We start from the raw sequence: 22,591 nt of genomic DNA on the forward strand, positions 1-22,591 counted from the left end.
TGTTGATTTTAGCCATTCTGACTGGTGTGAGGTGATATCTCATTGTGGTTTTGATTTGTATTTCCCTGATGCCGAGTGATATGGAGCACTTTTTCATGTGTCTGTTGGCCATCTGGATGTCTTCTTGGCAGAAACGTCTGTTCATGTCCTCTGCCCATTTCTTGATTGGATTATTTGTTCTTTGGGTGTTGAGTTTGTTAAGTTCTTTATAGATTTTGGACACTAGTCCTTTATCTGATATGTCGTTTGCAAATATCTTCTCCCATTCTGTCAGTTGTCTTTTGATTTTGTTAACTGTTTCCTTTGCTGTGCAAAAGCTTTTGATCTTGATGAAATCCCAAAAGTTCATTTTTGCCCTTGCTTCCCTTGCCTTTGGCGATGTTCCTAGGAAGATGTTGCTGCGGCTGAGGTCGAAGAGGTTGCTGCCTGTGTTCTCCTCAAAGATTTTGATGGACTCCTTTCTCACATTGAGGTCCTTAATCCATTTTGAATCTATTTTTGTGTGTGGTGTAAGGAAATGGTCCAATTTCATTTTTCTGCACGTGGCTGTCCAATTTTCCCAACACCATTTATTGAAGAGGCTGTCTTTTTTCCATTGGACATTCTTTCCTGCTTTGTCGAAGATTAGTTGACCATAGAGTTGAGGGTCTATTTCTGGGCTCTCTATTCTGTTCCATTGGTCTATGTGTCTGGTTTTTTTTTTTTTTTTTTTTTTTTTTTTTAAAGATTTTATTTATTTATTTGACAGACAGAGATCACAAGTAGACAGAGAGGCAGACAGAGGAGGAAGGGGAAGCAGGCTCCCTGCTGAGCAGAGAGCCCGATGTGGGGCTCGATCCCAGGACCCTGAGATCATGACCTGAGCCGAAGGCAGAGGCTTAACCCACTGAGCCACCCAGGCGCCCTATGTGTCTGTTTTTGTGCCAGTACCATGCTGTCTTGATGATGACAGCTTTGTAATAAAGCTTGAAGTCCGGAATTGTGATGCCACCAACTTTGGCTTTGTTTTTCAATATCCCTTTGGCTATTCGAGGTCTTTTCTGGTTCCATATAAATTTTAAAATTATTTGTTCCATTTCTTTGAAAAAGATGGATGGTACTTTGATAGGAATTGCATTAAATGTGTAGATTGCTTTAGGTAGCATAGACATTTTCACAATATTTATTCTTCCAATCCAGGAGCATGGAACATTTTTCCATTTCTTTGTGTCTTCCTCAATTTCTTTCATGAGTACTTTATAGTTTTCTGAGTATAGATTCTTAGCCTCTTTGGTTAGGTTTATTCCTAGGTATCTTATGGTTTGGGGTGCAATTGTAAATGGGATTGACTCCTTAATTTCTCTTTCTTCTGTCTTGTTGTTGGTGTAGAGAAATGCAACTGATTTCTGTGCATTGATCTTATATCCTGACACTTTACTGAATTCCTGTATAAGTTCTAGCAGTTTTGGAGTGGAGTCTTTTGGGTTTTCCACATAGAGTATCATATCATCTGCGAAGAGTGATAATTTGACTTCTTCTTTGCCGATTTGGATGCCTTTAATTTCCTTTTGTTGTCTGATTGCTGAGGCTAGGACTTCTAGTACTATGTTGAATAGCAGTGGTGATAATGGACATCCCTGCCGTGTTCCTGACCTTAGTGGAAAAGCTTTCAGTTTTTCTCCATTGAGAATGATATTTGCAGTGGGTTTTTCATAGATGGCTTTGATGATATTGAGGTATGTGCCCTCTATCGCTACACTTTGAAGGGTTTTGATCAGGAAGGGATGCTGTACTTTGTCAAATGCTTTTTCAGCATCTATTGAGAGTATCATATGGTTCTTGTTCTTTCTTTTATTGATGTGTTGTATCACATTGACTGATTTGTGGATGTTGAACCAACCTTGCAGCCCTGGAATAAATCCCACTTGGTCGTGGTGAATAATCCTTTTAATGTACTGTTGAATCCTATTGGCTAGTATTTTGGTGAGAATTTTTGCATCTGTGTTCATCAAGGATATTGGTCTATAGCTCTCTTTTTTGATGGGATCCTTGTCTGGTTTTGGGATCAAGGTGATGCTGGCCTCATAAAATGAGTTTGGGAGTTTTCCTTCCATTTCTATTTTTTGGAACAGTTTCAGGAGAATAGGAATTAGTTCCTCTTTAAATGTTTGGTAGAATTCCCCCGGGAAGCCATCTGGCCCTGGGCTTTTGTTTGTTTGGAGATTTTTAATGACTGTTTCAATCTCCTTACTGGTTATGGGTCTGTTCAGGCTTTCTATTTCTTCCTGGTTCAATTTTGGTAGTTTATATGTTTCTAGGAATGCATCCATTTCTTCCAGATTGTCAAATTTGTTGGCGTAGAGTTGCTCATAGTATGTTCTTATAATAGTTTGTATTTCTTTGGTGTTAGTTGTGATCTCTCCTCTTTCATTCATGATTTTATTTATTTGGGTCCTTTCTCTTTTCTTTTTGATAAGTCTGGCCAAGCGTTTATCAATTTTATTAATTCTTTCAAAGAACCAGCTCCTAGTTTGGTTGATTTGTTCTATTGTTTTTTTGGTTTCTATTTCATTGATTTCTGCTCTGATCTTTATGATTTCTCTTCTCCTGCTGGGCTTAGGGTTTCTTTCTTGTTCTTTCTCCAGCTCCTTTAGGTGTAGGGTTAGGTTGTGTACCTGAGACCTTTCTTGTTTCTTGAGAAAAGCTTGTACCGCTATATATTTTCCTCTCAGGACTGCCTTTGTTGTGTCCCACAGATTTTGAACCGTTGTATTTTCATTATCATTTGTTTCCATGATTTTTTTCAATTCTTCTTTAATTTCCCGGTTGACCCATTCATTCTTTAGAAGGATGCTGTTTACTAGACCATTTATCTCTTAATCATAGCTCTCCTTCCCATGGAGAAGCGTCAAATCTTGGAAACGTAGTAGGAGGTCATTCTGTTATTTACCACTTTGAAAATGGTGAAGAGAGGGGGCTGGGTGGTTCAGTGGGTTAAGCATTTGACTCTTGAATCTGGCTCAGGTCATGATCTCAGGGTTGTGAAATCAGGCTCTGTGCTGGGGTGGAGGCTGCTTAAGATTCTCTCTATTCCTCTCCTTCTGCTCCCCCTCCCCCCCAAAAAAAAAGAAAAAAAAAAAAGAAAGAAAGAAAGTAAAAGAAAAAAATGGTAGAGAGAACTAGACAAGAGAAAAGTACTCAAGGACAATGTTGGTTGATTCAAAGTGACTCTAACCTACTTGTCATATAACCACTTTCTTTTTGGGTTTGATTCCTTTGCAATTTCAATTGGGATAGTTTGTCGCAGACAGAAAAAACAACAACAACAAGGTTTGTGATTCAAATATTTCAATCTCTGTGCCAGCAGGGATCCAGAGTTTTCAACATATTAATGAGAAATGGTGGAACTTACCAGACAGAGTGGCTAGATTCATAGACCTGCTCCGGAAATCCTGTTGATGAATTTCTGAAGCCGAAGTACTACTTTGATTTGTAATTTTACTTTCTTCTCAGTCCCTGTTTTAGTTATTCTTTCTATGTAACAAATCACCCCAAAACTTGGTAGCTTACAACAGAAATATTTTTCATCTCTATGACTGACTTCTGTGGGCCAAGGTTAAGAAGGGCTTGGCTGAGTATTTCTGTCTCTGTGTGCTCATGCAGGTGTGGAGGACAGGACAAGGAGGGACTGGAGCCCCCAGTTGTCTTTGTGCTATCCCAGGACAGGGTGGGTGGTCTTCCCATGGGGGTTACATTGGGCTTCCTCATAGCATGACTGCCCTGGGGAGGTTGGCTGCTTAAAGAGCAGCTCAGGGCTCTGGCATGAATATTCCAGCTCACCGGGTGACATGGGTTGGGAAGTCACACAGCATCAATTCTGTTTCCTTCTAGTGCTTACAAGTATGTCACCAGCCTGCCCGTGCTCAGGATTGAAGGGGGCGCTCAAGGTCCTTGAGGAGCACTTGCACTGGGAGATAATGTTGGGGTTGTCCTTGGAGAATACAAGCTTCCCCAGCTTCCTAAGAGCAGGTTGCAGGAGCAGGCTTGGCCTAGGAGACTGCCAACTTCCTGAAGAAATGGAAATGTGCCTTGTAGCATTTGTACTTGGAAACTAAAAATAAGTAGTCAAGAAGGCCTAGGTACCAGGTCACAAAACACTAAAGGGGAAAACAACCTTTATTCTGCTTTTTTTTTTTCTTTACTACTGCCATGTTTTATTCTGTAACAAAAAATAATGATCCCAGATTTTTATAATAATGTCACCATTTTAAACACTGACAATAGACCTAAAAAAAAAAAAAAAGAAAGAAAATGAAAAAGTTGATTCTGAGAAGTTTTATCCTCCTGTCTGAAAGAAGATGCAAAAAAGCAAAAAATGGAGACATCTTATCTCACAGTTACAGGAGGAAAATGAGAAAACTGTGCATACATTATGGGAGACCATAGAGGGCTACACTGGGGCTTGAGTCCCTGGTTTGTGTTTTGTGTTTTGTTATTTTCAAAATGGTTTTGTTCTGGTGGGGCTGATTGGAAATATGGAAACCACACATTCCTGAATAATGAATTAATATAAATCAACTTTCAGGTGTAGGACTCTGTTAGCTGAAAAATGAATTATAATTGAGAATTATGCATTTCTGGGGTACCTGCGTGGCTCAGTGGGTCAAAGCCTCTGCCTTCGGCTCAGGTCATGATCTCAAGGTCCTGGGATCGAGCCCCGCATCAGGCTCTTTGCTCTGCAGGGAGCCTGCTTCCTCCTCTCTCTCTCTCTGCCTGCCTCTCTGCTTACTTGTGATCTCTCTCTGTCAAATAAATAAATAAAATCTTTAAAAAAAATTATGCATTTCTTTTTCATTCTATGTAAGGATTTTAGCCTCTCCTAGTAATTGTATTCAGGACCACTTAGAGCATATGATGTGGTGGAATTCAGCTCTATTAATAGACAGCTACTAATATCCTTTTGAACTTGACTTGTGAGGAATCAGTATTTGTCATCTGTTTCATCCCATTATGATTTTGAACGTGAGCACTCTTTCATGTGTACTCAGGAGAAGGCATATTCTTCCACAACAAATGGTCCACTTACTTAGATTTGTCTCTGGCCCCAATTTGCTTCCAATGTTAGCATGGTATTTACTTCAAATTTTCACAAACCATGTTTCCAATATGGCTTTAAAATCTCTCTCTCCTGTTGAAAGGAGGAAAATATCTCAAGTGGGTGCAAAAATTTGTGGAAGGAGTTGTTGCTAATTTTTCATTCTACTTGCTGAACTTCTAGCCCTTCTGCTTTGCATCTTTAGAAAGACTCCTGGAGGCCGATCCAAAGGAAGGCTACTCTCCGAATGAGGGAAATAAGTCCGTCCTTACCTGTGGGAGAAATGCCTTGGGAAGCAAACACCGCCTGGGTAGTGTGATGGTCCCCAGAGTCTCCCTGCTCCTGCAGCAAATAACCCCGGAGGGAAAAAGCATACAGGAGAGCTCATCAAACCAGGACCATGCATCCAATTAGCAGAACACTTCACAAATTTCCCACCCTCTTGTAAACAGAGAACCTCGGGGTTTTTCTGCGGTAGTTCTGCCTGGGAGCGTGGCTGCTTGGAATTCCACTCCAAGAGTCTGAATGGGCTCTGAGCACAGATGGTTTGTGGGAGCTTTTTTCCTGAAGCCAATACGGTCAGCAATTTTCTCCAAAAGAAAGTGAGAATATCAACAGCAGTAATGTCTTCATTTTATCTTACTTAAACTAACTTGTATGTAAGCCCAGGCCCCCCCCCACCTTTTTTTTTTTTTTTTTCCCCCAAATCTGCCTACAGTTACAGTTAGAGTATCAAGGCAGATTGGGAAACAGTTTGTTCTTTTGTCACAAGCTAGGTAGATAAATGCAGCCGAACCCCTGAGACAGCTCTCAGTCATTATCAAGTACATTGAACATCAGGGGCATCTCGGGGTCACACCATTGTGGGTTGGTCTGACGTGTCGCACCTCTTTTCAGCTTGAGCTTGAGGATTATGTTTCATGCAGTACCACCAACTCAAAACCAGAAATCACTCACTAGGGATCCCGTTCCTCCAGATACCGCCATCTTCCTGTATTCAGGAAAGAAACTGGCTTTCAGCAACTGTTGCTCAAACCTCAAATGCACGAAAGATAAGCTAGCTTAAGAACAGTGGAAGAAAGACAAATTTTATCTTTGGTGACCAGCTGTTAGGTGCTAACGTAGGGTGGCGGCGAGTGGAGTTTGCAGCTGCGTCAAGTGACCGGCCTTATAGTGAACAAGGGGAAGTGATGTTAGGGATGTTTCTGTCTAACTTCAGAAGTTTCGGTCACACAGACGTTCAGGATGTTTGCATAGTTCCAGGGAGAACAAGCAAAATTAGAACACTCAAGTCAAAGAAGCATCTGAAATCCGATGACTCACTTTCTCTTTCATTTAAATAAAAGCTCTGAACACAAATATGTGACCTCAATACATAGAAATATATGACTTGGGAAAGAAAATAGGTTCTCAAATATGTAACCAGAAAAAGGTGAGTGGTAAATAGCAACGTCTTAAAGATCTTCATGTCTACGCAAGGATGCTGGTGGTTAAGCCATTTAGGATAATAGCTGAAGTTTAGCTTCAAGACTTTGATGTGCTCAACACGCTCACTTAGCAGTAGGCCTGCCCTTGAACAGGCCATTTAATTTTTGTTTATCTCAGTTCCTTTATCTATAAAGTGGGAATATTAGTAGTATCTATCTCCTGGGAAGATATTCCTTGAAAGAGCGGATTAACAAAGATAATGGGTACACAGCACTTAACAAAGAGCCTGGGTCATGTTTACTCCTCAAGAAAAGCTAAGAGCTACGATGATGTTGAAAATATTCATAAGCATCATTTAGGAAATAAATGTTCTTAAGATTCCGGTATAACCCTGGAAGATTCCAATTATTCTGTGAAATAAAATTTACAGATTTAATTTTGATGTTTTTGTGACTTTAAAGATTCTTCTTCTTTTTTTTTATTTATTTATTCATTTGACTGACAGAGATCACAAGCAGGCAGAGAGGCAGGCAGAGAGAGAGGGTGATGCAGGCTTCCCACTGAGCAGAAAGCCGGATGCGGGGCTCGATCCCAGGACTCTGGGATCATGACCAGAGCCGAAGGCAGAGGCTTTAACCCATTGAGCCACCTAGGCACCCCAATGTTTTCCTGCCTTTAATACAGTGGTAGGGACTATACAGACTGGTTTTGTTTTTTAAATTAATCAGGCTGTTTGGTAAATATATTAAAGTCAGTCAAAAGATTAACCATACATAAAACCCCAGGCAACAGCTCAAAGTGACTAGCAGAAAATATTGGGCTGGGGGCACTTGAGTGGCTTAGTTCATTATGTGTCTGACTCTTGACTTCAGTTTAGGTCATGATCTCAGGGTTGTAAGATCGAGCCCCATGTGGGGGTCTGTGTTGTGCGTGAAGTCTGCTTTAGATTTTCTCTCTCCCTTTCCCTCTGTTCCTCCCCCTGCTTGTGTGCTCTCTATCTTTAAAAAAAAAAAAAAAAAAAAGGACTGTAATCCTGCAATGTTCCTGAACACAAATCAGTCATTTCAAAGATACACAAATGATGGAAAGCATAGGAATAAGCTTTCCTGGTCTTGAAGGCCTTCTGTCTTGAGTGGAGACCCCAGGATAAAGCCAAGAAAATTCACAGTAATTCCTCAGAGCCCTAATCATCAAATAAGGGTGTGGTTATAGCCCATCTCTTCCTTGGAAGTAGTTCACATTTGTCCTTTTTGGAAGTTCCATATGCCTTGGCGCTACCCTAGCCAGATTCTCACCCTCTCGTTGCCAGATTCCCATCATCATTTAACTGTTTACCATATGTGAGACTATTTCTTTCACACCCCTAATCCTAACCTAACCTTTGCTTTTAGGAAATTTCTCAAGCAATTAGCAAACTCTTTTTAACTGCAAGTCTTTCTTCTCATCCTTCCATTCATTAAGATTCCTCATGGCTTCATACATTAAATCAAAACTATACTATCTGGTTTTCAAGACGGCAAAAAAAATTTTTCTTTCCTTGAAAAAGCATTTCTAGATTGTTGCTTTTTACCTTTTTTAAAAGAATTATATATCATAAAAATGTGATAAGTAGTTATAAACTCAAAGTAATATAAATAAGAATTTCAGCAAGAAAGTTATAGAATTCAACAAACTAAATATAAAGTGAATCTGGATATTAAAGCACACAGGAATAATGAAGAAGTTATTTAAAAAAAAAAATAAGGGGAACATTATCTCCAGGTAGTAAATCATATTCTTAAGTTATAGTGATTAAAACAGTCTGGTATTTACACAAAAATGGAACAATTGAGTTACTGAACCTAATAGAGCTCAGAAATAGAACAATATAAACACTGAAGCTTAGTAAATGATAAAGGTAACACTTCACATCAGAGAGAAAAAGCATTAAGTATTTGGTAAATGATTTTGTGTCTATGGCTATTCATTTAGGGAAAAAAAGGAAACTCATTAAATTACAATCTACACAAAAGTGAACTCTGGGTTGATTAAAGAGTTAAATAAAAATTAAAAAAAATTCAAAACTGTTAAAAAATTAGGAAAAAACATGAGGAGATACATTTATATATCTAGAAAGGGCAAAGTCTACTAATCAAGGTGCAAAATGCAAATGTCATAAAGAAAAATATTCATAATTTAACTATACAAATGACAAAGTTCCTGAACCCTAACAAAGCTAATGGCCAAGAAATGGACGAGGAGGAAATATTTGTAACACACATTTAAAAAAAAACAAACAAAAAAATTGGAGATTATGTAAGTGTTATACAAGGATATGGAAAGATGAAGGATATGCATATTAGTCAAGTACTCTTAAAGAAATTTGGCAGTTTTTATTAAAATAATTATCTATGCTAGGAAAATAATTATAGTTATAAAAATATTCCCCAGCATTATTGGGACAAGTGAAAACTACTGAGCACCTAAGGGGACTGATGATTGTATATTCATATAAAATAACTATGTAGCAGTTAAAAGAATGAGAATGATCTATTTGAAAATGATAAAATAGTTTCAAGACCTAATAACTTAAAAATATTGCTAAACTAAATGAAGAGTATGACCCCATTTTTGTAATCAAGACAAAACAAAATTTTACAAGACAAAACTCTATCTCTTGTGTATACATATACGTATCTAAACATATAGAAAATGATCTGAGAAGATCTGAGTCAAATTGCCAATGGCAGTTTTTCTGTAGCAGGTAATGAAAAGGGAGGGACACTGATGAAAACTGAGGAGATTTGGTTTTGTCTATATTTTCACAATCAGAATGTTTTCATACACAGCTTGTGAATTTAAAAAATATGTTTTTTAAAGTTTTTAAAAAAAGTATGTGATAAGCTAATACTAAGTGGTTCATTTTACCGTAGCTGAGAAGCCATCCAGTAGCCACTGTCAGAGCTGGCAAAGTCACAAACTGATTTAGAGACGCATAGGAAGGTGGTCTTTGCCTTACTAAGTTACTCCAGGGTCAGTCATCTCTGATAGAAGCAATAGTTGACACCTTGTTTTTCCTTTATATTTAATAAAGACCTTTGACTAGCTTGTCTCATTTTTTTTTTTAAAGATTTTATTTATTTATCAGAGAGGGGGGGGGAGAGCAAGCACAGGCAGACAGAGAGGCAGGCAGAGGCAGAGGGAGAAGCAGGCTCCCTGCCGAGCAAGGAGCCCGATGCGGGACTCAATCCCAGGACGCTGGGATCATGACCTGAGCCGAAGGCAGCTGCTTAACCCACTGAGCCACCCAGGCGTCCCAGCTTGTCTCATTTAATTAAGAAGTTGACTGACATGCTCTTCTGACAGAAAAAGCAAAATAGCAAGTTGACTGGGAGAACTCAAGGCTTTGTGAACTAAAAGAGAAGTAATCTGTTGAAGAGAGTGGAAGGAAAGAAGAATTCGTATGAAAGTGTGAGAACCAAACAAAAAGGATGATTAAGATGGCACGATGGTGCCTTGGCTGAATGTGGTGTTTTGCTTTGTTTTATTTTGTTTCTCTAGATGTGCACTGAGAGCAGCAGGTGTGATGACTAACCCTAGTCTGGATTTCTGGCCAGTGAGAAGATAGATCTCATGCCAGTGCAAGGAAGAGTAGTGATAACATGTCTGTGTTGGTTGATTTATATCATCTTGGCCTGAAATTTTAGCAGAATGTTACATATTTGGTCTCAATTTTTATAGCAACTGGTGTGGGAGCAGGACCTAGAATTTTATCTACTCTAATTTAGAAGGAGTCTCCATGTTCCAGGTGATAGGAATGGGTTCTCAGTCCTCTTGGACTTTATCTACTTAAGATCCATCTGGGCTAATTAGTTAACATTCCAGGGAACTCACTTGATCCTAACAATAGGCTAGATATAGATACTATACTGAAAAGTATTATGACTGATGACTCAAGAAGATAGAGTTAAATGTATTTTAGCAGTCACTCCTTGAGATTAGAACAAGGGCTAGCACAGCTTTTGCTATCTAGTAAGCATTTAAAAAGTACACGAATCAATGAATGAACAAAGAGCTCTGAGATTCAGGATATGGCTTTGTGTATCCATGAAATATTTCAGAATAGAAGACAAAACTGCCTCTGCAATTTTGAATGAAAGAACAGATTATTTTGAGGTTTGACTTGTTCTACTTAAGGAACTCCTCCTCCCCATATTTTTCTATTTCTTTCCTGCTGCAATAGAAACAAAATCCAGGGCCAGGGGAAGGCTTCCCAGGTTTAGCTGTGCCCCAAGTGGAGGCTTTGAGTGTAAACACCTGAGTTCATTATGATAACTTTGCCCTCCTTCTACCAATGAAGCTGATCCAGAAAACAATGAGTTAGCTTAAAGAGTAGTTAGGTATAGGCAAAAGAGACATTTAAATATTTTGTTCTTAGAAAAAAAAATCAAATCGGGACGCCTGGGTGGCTCAGTTGGTTGAGCAGCTGCCTTCGGCTCAGGTCATGATCCCAGGGTCCTGGGATTGAGTCCCACATCGGGCTCCTTGCTCGGCAGGGAGCCTGCTTCTCCCTCTGACTCTGCCTGCCTCTCTGTCTGCCTGTGCTCACTCGCTCTCTCTCCCTCTGTCTCTGACAAATAAATAAATAAAATCTTAAAAAAAAAAAAAAGAAAAAAATCAAATCAAAGAACTATTTCTGTTTGAAGTCATTAAAATATCTTTGATTGTAGTAAACTTGCTCATTAGATCGTTTTAGGATGCAATGTTCTTGATATGTCCTCAAACTGTTATGAATGATGGCTAAGATCTAGAAGATGGCAGCAGAATAAGGGATATATTTCAGGGTGCTTGTGCAGAAGGAAATCTAGAAAGTTGGAGGAAAGCTCCAAAGGGAGCATTTGAAAGAATTCCCTGAAGATAGAAAAGAAGTTGTATTGATTTATAGTTGGATTGACAGAGGGAGGAGAAGATTGAGAAATAGATATTGGCCTTAAGAATCTATTTGATCTCTTGTTGATTTTGGCCATTCTAACTGGTGTAAGGTGGTATCTCAGTGTAGTTTTGATTTGAATTTCCCTGATGGCTAATGATGATGAACATTTTTTCATGATTTTGTTAGCCATTTGTATGTCCTCTTTGGAGAAGTGTCTGTTCATGTCTTCTGCACATTTTTTGATGTGATCATCTGTTTTTGTGTGTTGAGTTTGAGGAGTTCTTCATAGATCTTTGATATCAGCCCTTTGTCTTTGTTGGAGAGAAGGTGGAGAAAGGGGAACCCTCTTACACCATTGGTGGGAATGCAAGTTTGGAAAACAGTGTGGAGATTCCTTAAGAAATTAAAAATAGAGCTACCCTAAGACCCTGCAATTGCACTACTGGGTATTTACCACAAAGATAAAAATGTAGTGAAAAAAAGGGCCATCTGTACCCCAGTGTTCATAGCAGCAATGGCCACAGTTGCCAAACTGTGGAAAGAGCCAAGATGCCCTTCAACAGATGAATAGATAAAGAAGATATTGTCTATATATATGGTGGAATATTATGCCTCCATCAGAAAGGATGAATGCCCAACTTTTGTATCAACATGGATGGGACTGGAAGAGATTATGCTGAGTGAAATAAGTCAAGCAGAGAGAGTCAATTATCATATGGCTTTGCTTATTTGTGGAGCATAAAGAATAAGAGAGGACACTGGGAGTTGGAGAGGAGAAGTGAATTGGGGGGAAATCGGAGGGGAAGATGAACCATAAGAGACCGTGGATTCTGAGAAACAAACTGAGGGTTTTAGAAGGGAGGGGGTGGGGGGTTGGGTGAGCCTGGTTGTGGGTATTAAGAAGGGCATGTATTGCATGGAGTACTGGGTGCGGTGCATAAACAATGAATCTTGGAACACAAAAAAAAAATTTTAAAAAAAGAATCTATTTGATCTCTGGATCAAAAAGGAGGTAGATAAACAGTGAGGGAAACAAATGAGCAGATACACGGGAGAAAGGAGAGCTGGCAAATCGAAGAAATAAGTAAAGAATTAGGTGAGATTTAGAAGGGGAGAAAGTTGGTAGCAGAGTAACAAGATGGAATCTTGCATAAATAACAGTGGTGACATTACCAGCAGCACTGAATCAGTGATAGAACCTCTTACCCAGGTTTAATGATTAACAGTACACTGTGTTCTAAAATGATTTTGTTCCAAAAATGTTCCAAAATGACTTTCCAAAAATGTTCCAAAGTGTTCCAAAAATGACTTTAAGAAGTGCAGATATTCAGTTCCTTCCTTTCATATGATCAAATGGATTGATTTTATGTGTTGACTTTTTAATGGGGTTTTTAGCACCCAAATAATGAAATTAAGCATGATTTTAGATTTGAATTGGATAGTTCTTAGAGTAGTGATGTTAGAGGTAAATAAAAGACATCATGTTTAATTTTAGAAAAATCCATTCATTTAAAATCAGCCATTTTCAAAGGATATGTCCTATTGTTTCCTTTAAAATTATAAGATCACTCAGAATGGCTAAATTAACCAATCAGGAAATGACAGGTCTTGGCAAGGATGTAGAGAAAGGGGAACATTTCTACACTGTTGGTGAGAATACAAGCTGATTCAGCCGCTCTGGAAAACAGTATGGAGGTTCCTCAAAAAGTTGAAAATAGAACTACCCTATGACCAGGCAATTGCACTATTGGGTATTCACCGTAAAGAACAAATGTAGTGATTGGAAGGGGCATGTGCACCGAAATGTTTGTAGCAGCAATGTCCACAATAGCCAAACTATGGAAAGAACCTAGATTTCCCTTAACAGATGAATGAATAAAGAAGATGCAGTGTACACACACACACACACACACACACACACACACACACTGGAATATGCAGCCATCAAAAAACCGAAATCTTGCCATTTGCAACGATGTGCATTATACTAAGCGCATTATACTAAGCCAGAGGTAGACAATTATCATATGATCTCTCTGACATGAGGAATTTGAGAGGCAGGGTGGGGGGTCATAGGGGGAAGGAAGAGAAAAATGAAACAAGATGGGACCAGGAAGGGAGAAAAACCATAAGAGACTCTTAATCTCAGGAAACAAAGTTGGAGGGAGGGATATGGTGGCTGGGTTATGGACTTGGGGAGAGTATGTGCTCTGGTGAGTGCTGTGAATTGTGTAAGCCTGATGATTCACAGACCTGTAGCCCTGAAATAGATAATACACTATATGTTAATTTTAAAAATAAATAAAATTATAAGATGATAAATTTTGTAAAAACTATAACTATTTTTAAATGAAATAAATTTAAATGCAGTTCCCTTGTTACTTGAAATTTTTCAATTCACAGTTTATGTAAAAATCATTTTCATTTGGCTGCTGACTTGGTAAATATTTGGAACATAAATGCAGAATATGGGTACAAAGATTTTTTTAACATTCTCTGCTTACTGAAATCCTTAAATTCTCTATATCATTTGAATTCTACAGTTTAGTAACGTTTTCAAATTGTCACAGAGCCTTTATTTAGGTGACTTTATTTTGAGAGACTTTAGCAAATCCAGATTCATTGGGTTTTTAATAAATTTATTTTAAAAAGAATCTGGATCTAATGTAGAAGTGAGTAAAGGAGAGAGATAAATGTAGTTTAGTATGCAAAATAAGCAAAATTTTGAAGACTCACTTATTCTATTCATGAATTTTTTGGATAGAAATATTAATCCCTTATATCATTGGTTGTGTTTACATGGGACAACTGGATCAAATAGAAAATTTTTATATGAAATAGGTTTTATTTTTTTAAATTATTAACATATAATTTATACTTTTTTTCAGGGGTGCAGGTCTGTGATTCATCAGTCTTACACAACACGCAATGCTCAACATAACACATGCCCTCCCCAATGTCCATCACCAGCCACCCCATTCCCTACCCCCCTCCACTCTAGGAACCCTCAGTTTGTTTCCTGAGATTGTTTCTTATGGTTTGTCTCCCTCTCTGGTTTCGTCTGGTTTCATTTTTTCCTCTTTTCACCTATGATCCTCTGCTTTGTTTCTTAAATCCCACGTATCAGTGAGAACCTATGATAATTGTCTTTCTCTGATTGACTTATTTTGCTTCGCATAATACCCTCTAGTCCTATTCACGTCGTTGCAAATGACAAGATTTCACTTTTTTGATGGCTCCTGGATCAAACAGAAATTAAAAATTGGTTTGCATCATTTGTATAAGGCTGTTTGTTTACAAGTCAGAAATCTCAGTGTCTGTAAACACAATTTCTTATTCTTTTGATTTTTAAAAATTTTTATAGTTCTTGCTAATTAAAACCACCATTCTGAATTCATTAGTAAGTTTTGATCTTCTAAGACGCTAGGCAGATGCTAAGACGGAATTGGATGTGTTAGAGATTTATTAGGGAAAAGTAAAGTAGACAGGACGGAAGTAGTCAAGGAGCACCTTCAAACACCACTGAGGCTCTGATCCATGGAAGGGAAAGAGAAGTTGAAGGAGGACTAGGGAGGAAGAGCCTCAAGTACAGCATAGCTCTGAGAAGACCTTCGCTTACCAATGGTGAAGCCCTGGAATAAAAAGATTGACCATTAGAGGAATCCTGTGTTGTGTGGAGATGGCCCCATTCTAATACTCCTATGATACTCACGCATTGGTGGGAGCAATCTGGGGAGGGTGTTGCCTCAGCCTGAATGCTGCTGCAGGCCACAAAAGTATTTAATAGGTAATAGATAGTTAAATAGAGGCTGCAGAGAAGAAAGAGAGTTGATCTTCAACTCCCATTCCCTTCTACTGATAGAATTATCTATCAGTTAGCGGGGTCTCATCCACTACAATTTATCAACAGGTGGTAGACAGACTTAAAGACCAATATGTTCCCTGAGATGTGAATAAAATAAACATTATGAGAAATAAAGCTTTCACTTTTTCATCATGAATGTGAGGTCTGGAAACAAAAGTTCAAATTTGCATTCTCACTTCTGTGAGAGAATCTTGGTTTATAATGAGTGGTGAAAACACTGAAACTTACTACGCCCTGTTAGTAAAGCTCAGCATCTATTTCCTGGAAAAGACGAGCTTTGAAGCCATCGTTATCAGTGAAGAGAGAGAAGATAATATGAAAGTCACCTGTTTCAAATGATCCACTTTTAAGATCTTCCTGTCACTTCTGACTTTGTCATTTTTGTTTATTTGTTTTATAATTCTTTCCAAGGATGCCAACAGAATCTTCCATGCATTTCAGCAGCCACATTTACTGGCATTTGTAGTTCCACTAAGACGTAAAAGTCAATATGTCAACACAAAATTGTGAATCATGAGGCCCACAGGTTGATGAAAAACTATTATTTTTCAAACACCAACCATTTATTAGCATTAACTAGATTAATCTTAGGGAAATAATTTGCAAGAGTCCCTGACATATGTTGGAGTTCTAACTTTAAAACATTAACTCATGGGGTGCCTGGGTGGCTCAGTCATTAAGCTTCTGCCTTTGGCTAAGGTCATTATCTCAGGATCCTGGGATCAAGCCCCATACTGGGCTTCTGTTTTGAGGGAAGGCGCTTTCCCTCTCCCACTCCTGTTGCTTGTTGTTCTTTCTCTTGCTCTCTTTCTCTTTTTGTGTCAAATAAGTAAATAAAATCTTGAAAAAATAAAACATTAACTCATTACAAAATTAAAATAAATGGGAAATTGTGGGGAACCTGGGTGCCTCAGTTGGTTAAGCATCTTACTCTTGGTTTCTGCTCAGGTCATGATCTTGGGGACATGAGATTGAGACCCATGTCTGCCTCAGTTTCTCTCTCCCTCTCCCCTGCCTTTCCCCATCTAAAATAAATCAATAAATAAATCTTTAAAATATAAAATAAATGACAAACTGTGAATGAGTCATAGACACACCATTCAATTATGACTCTTCTAGAAGACTGACAAACCAGAAGAGTTGGTTAATTTGAACATATTGCTAATGCAGCAGCCTTCTCTTTGTTGATCAATGAAAATTTAGGAATATATTTAATTATAACATGTCTTAATTCTTTCCACAGAAATTCCTGATAGAATAGATTATAATTTAGTAACTCCATACTCAGGATCTTACAAATCTGGCTTCCTATGCTGTACTAATCTGATATAATTAGCTAATTATATTTCTTAATGAGAAATTTGCTGAGCATATTTAATAAAGGACTTTTCCTTTTACATACCCATCAACCAATGGTTAGTTGATTGAGACATCAGATGACAGCCTCAAGAAGCTGTGCTTTCCTGCGTAAGTATGGGTCAGGGTTACAAAGGACTGGAGAGTTATTCTCAAACATGTCTTAAGAGTATCTGGTCATTGTCATGCAGATATTCTTATTACGTACATTGTACTTGTCTGTGTAAAAATAGCCTTAATTTTTTTTTTTTATCATGTCCTACTTTACTTTTCCTGTATTTTCTTTCCGTTCACTCTTCATTTCCCCTTTCCTGATGAACTGGTGATGGTTCAGGCTGGATTCTTCAGCTGCCCCCAACCCTCCCCTCCTTGACCCTCGGTGGAGCTCACCATCCCAGCCTCCCCCAATGTTGCTCTGAATGGAGGAGACTGAAGCGTACTGATGAATCCTCTCTAAATTTTACCATAAATTTACCAGACTGTTGAACTACTGCCCACTCGTTACCCCGGTGACAGCCCACACACTCTGTCTCCTAACACTCATAAATGTTCATCAATAAAACAAAGTTCATTATTACCCAAAGAATTTGTTTTTGCCTCACTCTGGAGAAGAACAAGTTATTCTTGCCTTGAACTTGCTGCCTACTCAGGCCCAGTCCTTCTTGTGCTTCCTCTGTCTGCAGCCCCACTGTCTTTGCATTCTCTCTCTGTGTGGCTGAACTTCGCAGACGTCCATCTGTAGAGTTGCCGGTATCTGTATTGCCGGCAGCAATACAGTAGGACTGCTTTGGAAAGGACAGAGCAGGTCATTCAGCTTTCCTCCCCGATGCTGGCTGTTTCATTCATTTTACAACCTTCATGAACCCCGAACCTGTGTGCTTGTAGAGCCATGCCTATTTTAAAAGTTTATCCATGAAACAATACAAGGCCACACTAAGGTTTTTTTGGGTTTTTGTTGTTGTTTTTTTGTTTGTTTGTTTTCCCCTAATTTGTGATGCTAAGGGCAAAAATAAACCATTTCGGGACTCCTGGGTGGCTCAGTCTGTTAAGCCACTGCCTTCAGCTCAGGTCCCAGGGTCCTGGGATGGAGTCCTGAATGGGGAAATCTTTGCTCAGCAGGGAGTCTGCTTCTCTCTCCGCCTCTGCCTGCCACTTTGCCTGCTTGTGCTTGCACTCTCTTTCTCTCTCTCTGACTAAATAAATAAATAAAATCTTAAAAACAAACAAACAAACAAACATTTCTAAGGTTTCACAAGCATGGATTATATCAGGAGTCAGAAAAGTGACTCCAGCAGGTGGAGCAGAGCTATAAGACAATGAGGAAGGGGGAGGGCTGTGAGGAATTAGATCTGTAGCATCATCTAAAAGGGGTCAAAGCCAAATTTAAAATGGCCAAGGCATATTTTCAAAAGTGCCAGTTTCTGCTATGAGGCCATCAGTTTGCAAAACACTTGAATATTTATGTGACATGTACACAAAACAAGGCTTTAATAATACATGCGAGGTATTTATGTGCATCTGTAATGCATGCCATCACTTGCCCATTAAACACATGTTCGTGCTGTTGCTCCATTTACAATATCTATATCCAAATTAACTCCATGTAAAGAAATGAACTCCCCAAAGCCTGAGCTGAATTCCCGCTCTGGTTTCCCCACGTCAAGCAAATAATACGATTGCTTGCATTAGTTTCCCAGTAGAACCAGAGTCTGTGAGCAGGGTCTGCTGCTTTCCCTGGCGGGCAGTGCTCCCCCTCCCTCTGAGAGTGATGCTCTCTTACCCCTCTAGAGAGGACGGACTCTTAAGTGCTCTCACTTGAAAGAAATCGACAGTTCAGAAATGTTGCTGGAATGCACGGAGAGAAGACTTTGTCCCTGTTTCATTGCTTCAGAAAATATTTATTGTGCTTAGTCATTAGGGTAGAGAAACTAGCTTAGATTTTAGATACATAAATTAAAAAAAAAAAAAAAAAAGGTGCCATGGCTCCAGTCCTATCTTTTTGCTCCTAGACATAACTGCCTGACACCAGGATGTTGCTGCAAGAGTGGGAGGTCCATCTCCCCAGCCTCAAAGTGGTCAAATCAGGTAATCTTTGCAGGAATAACACCCCTGTAAGGCCCTCAGGGAACAAGGAAACACAATGCATAGACCAGAGTCCATCTTTGTTCCAAAAAAGACAAGCCAAATACACAAGGGTCCTTGGAAATAGAAAAAAAAATTTTTTTGAAAAACATTTTTAGGAAACAAATATCTGACTTAAACTTTTCTAATTTCCATTGTATTCTCTCTCATTCTTTCAAGGAACTTGACTGTAAATCAGAGCGCATTTGCGTTCAGAGAAAGAGACATCAAGCCAAGCTTAGCCAGCATCTTGTCTTCTCCATTTTGAGATGGATTGTCACGGTGGAGTGGTACCTACAGCTCGTCCTTCTTTGGACAGCTCCGGCTTGAGTCTGTGATGACCCAGTAGCCCAGGCGTCTAACCTCGCCGAGCTTCTTTCATTCAGTCCAGTTCATGCTTCCTTGACTGAACCAAGGGGAAAGACCGCTGCTGCCTTTTCCTCACTCTCGCTTGGCTTTGAGGAAGAACTGTTTGCTGGCTTCAAAAGGCTTCTTGCATACCAAAGGTTAAACAAAAATAGTAGGATAATCTCCTTGTCTCTTCTGTTTAAAAGAGAGAGGGAGAGAGAGGGAGAGAAAAGAAACATTAAAGCATACAAAGTAGTTTAAAAATAGCATTTGCTGTGGCTAGTTTGGAACATTTAATAGGGATAATGATCCCTATTTATCCCACAAGCACACACAATTCAGATGATATGTGCATTCACTGATCCTCCTGACTTTAAAATAATAGTTATGTTAACCAAATACCTACTGTGTATTAGTACAAAGTGTATATGAACTCCTCATGTCTAAAAACAACTCTTTAAGGCAGATATTATTACTCACATCTTCATTTTAGGGGTGGGGAATCAAGGTACAGAGAGATGTGGGAAATTGACTAACACGGAACAGCTAGCAACTACGCAAACAAGGAATTAAACCCAAAGTTTTTGTTCTTTCCACTCAGACATTCCACAACCTCAAAGGAGGGATGGGTCTTTATCCCTCAGGAGGCCCCATACTTGCTCCACTGAATACAAAGTGTGAGCCCTGACCTCAGGGATTACTGTCGCTTGACCTCACTGATTTCACATGCAGGTTTTCTCAGTCATCTTTTAGGGACAAAGAAATACGTCTTGTGTGAAATAAAGCTCATAAAATCCCCCGAGACAATATCTGGTCTCTATCTCCTGTAAGGAAAGAGACTAGTAATTAATATCTACACAGGCAGGGATTTTCAGGTTTTAGAGAAGGGCGGAGGAAAGAGGGGGTGAGGATATATTCGATAAAAGCATCCATCATGGCTGTTTATCAGAATAGCCATCCTTGAGAGACAATGTGAACGTGCTTGGCTCAGTGTCTGTGTATAATAAGTGCTGGTTAATTGGTGAACGTTCTCTTGAGCATGGAATGGTTCTGTTCTGTGGGGGTGGGAGCATTCAGAAGGATTCAGGATTCAGACACGGTAGCCCAAACACATAGATTACAAACTCTCTCTTATCCAGCACTCAAGAAGCATGGTAGTGAGACCTTGCTCTCAATTCTTACCTAATTTCTCACCTCCTCTTTTAAATTATTCTCGAATAGACCACATAACTCGATGTTCTCATTTTATCCTCTCTCACCGGTTCAACCTGTCTGACCTCTTCTGCTTGGAGTTTCCCAAACAGGGTCTTCCCATTGGATTAACACTGTTTTAGTTACTATCCCCCCAATCTAGAAAAGTTGGGAATGGCAGTTGAAAAGTCTTTAAGAAAGAACAGCTCTTTTCATTAACTTGATAGATTAGTGAGGCCGACTGTTAATTCCAGGACTATGCCTGGGAGAACAAAAGTTGACAGGCAGTGGGTAGGTTTGAAAATAAAAGATACGACATGAGAAACACTTAGCATATTTCCTGCTCCAGAGAATAGATGGAGCAGATGTTAGTTGTCTTTCCCCACAAAATCCTACTTCACAGACTTAAGAAAAACATTAAAAGAGATGATCTGTATTTAAATGTTTTCTAGAGAGGAAAGCATGATATAAATATATATTCTCACAATAATACCATGGTTTACTTATTTATTTACTTATTTTTCTTTTAAATAAGCTCCATGTCCAATGCAGGGCTTGAACTCACAACTCTGAGGTCAAGACCCGAGTGGAGATCAAGATCTGAGCTGAGAGTTGGAGGCTTAACTGACTGAATCACCCAGGCATCCCATAATGTTATGGTTTACAGTTGACCCATGGCCTCTTTTTGCGGCAGGCACCTGCCAGAGCCTCAGGTCCCTTCCCAATGTCTAAGGCTTCAGGTCACTCTGTTCTACCTTACTCTTGTCACAATTATTGTGTCTCCATAGCCACAGCGATGATCCATCAAAGACCTTAATCTCTTGGTTCCTTGACTCCTTCCATGCAATAATCTTGCCCTCCACCTGTCCTCAGACAGTCACTTTACAACCTCAACTATAACCCCTTGTTCTCTGCCATCACTTCCTCTCTTACCGGCTGGCTTCACTTAGTGTCCCTCATCCAACAATCCATTGACTCACTAAGACTCAATGTCCTTTACCTACCTCATGCCATCACTTACCCACATTAATTCCCAGAGCCAAAAGGTTAAGGTATTCATTCAAACCCTTTGTCCTCATGTATATTGAGTTCTTGGCATCGCCCGACCCTGGTTAATTCAGCTGTAGGCCTCCTTCTTATCCACCGCTCCACCAGGCTCTTAACCACTGCACTTTGCTGCCCATCAGTTTGCAAAAGTCTAAGTCCCTCTTTATAACAGGTAACCCCAGGAATGCTGTGAAAGAGTAATGAGAAACATGTGACTCAGTAACATTTAATGAAGTAATTACAAGGTTACATTTATGACATATTGTGCAGCCAAGGTGTAGCATTTTTTTTTAAGATTTTATTTATTTATTTTTAGACAGAGAGAATGGGGAGGGACAGTGGAAGAGGGAGAGATAATCTGAAGCAGACTCCGCAATGAGAATGGAGCCCAACACAGGGCTCAATCCCAGGACCCTGAGATCATGATGTGAGCTGAGATTGAGAATTGGTCCCTTAGCTGACTGAGCCACCTAGGTGCCCTGCAAAGGTGCTACCTTTATAATCTCAGCTACAGCCTTTTGGGGGGAGGAGAAAGAGCTACCCAGGTTCCTCCAGGTAGTCACTTGTGAAACCTAACTTGGCTGATTGCAGAGTGTTAACTGCCCCCTCTGAGTATTACAGGTGGAGTGGGAGAACATCCTAAACGGAAGAAATATATCTGAAAGCTCTGAGGGAAAAAAGAATCTTTTGTGTTGTTGTGTTTCAGGAAGAAAAAGAAGGCACTGTGACTGGAAGGCCAGGGAAGGAGGAAGAGAAAGGTATGACTACGTAGGTGTGGGTCACCTGCAGGCATCACAGACTATGGTTAGAAATCTAGACTTGTGTCTATGTACAATAGAACATCATTGGATAGAGTTGACTAAAAATTTCAACTGATTACTCTGGTTGCTACAGGAGGAAATGGTTGATAAGGATGAAAGATGTTAAAAGAGCAATGTTGGAAACTAGGTGAAAAGTGATGACACCTGGACAGAGGAGATGAACAATGGAATGGAGAAAAATAGAAATGCCATCTCTTAGGGGCAGACATGACCAGATTTTTGTGATAGATTGGGGGCAGGGAATGTGCGAGAGCAAAAGGATTCGAGGATAATTTCCGGGGTGTTCGGTTTATGCAGCTAGATGATATCATTTACAGAGATATAAAGACTGAGAGAGAGAAACCAACGTTGGAAAGCAGGGCCCAGGATCAAGACTGGATTTTAGACTTGTTAAGTTGGAGAAATCTATAGGATATGTTAATGATGCT

General features: G+C 39.4%; 1 long non-coding RNA gene across 1 annotated transcript in view; it reads left to right on the forward strand.

Annotated features, from left to right (window-relative positions):
* The window catches only part of LOC122905560, a 38,829-nt gene extending 16,615 nt beyond the window's left edge, over positions 1–22,214 (forward strand). Inside the window, exon 3 of the long non-coding RNA XR_006384357.1 lies at positions 22,049–22,214. This is a non-coding gene — a long non-coding RNA (uncharacterized LOC122905560). The remainder of the gene's footprint in view (positions 1–22,048) is intronic.
* Positions 22,215–22,591: the final 377 nt, after the last annotated feature.

This window comes from Neovison vison, chromosome 4, assembly GCF_020171115.1.
Source record: "Neovison vison isolate M4711 chromosome 4, ASM_NN_V1, whole genome shotgun sequence".
Classification (NCBI taxonomy): Eukaryota; Metazoa; Chordata; class Mammalia; order Carnivora; family Mustelidae; genus Neogale; species Neogale vison.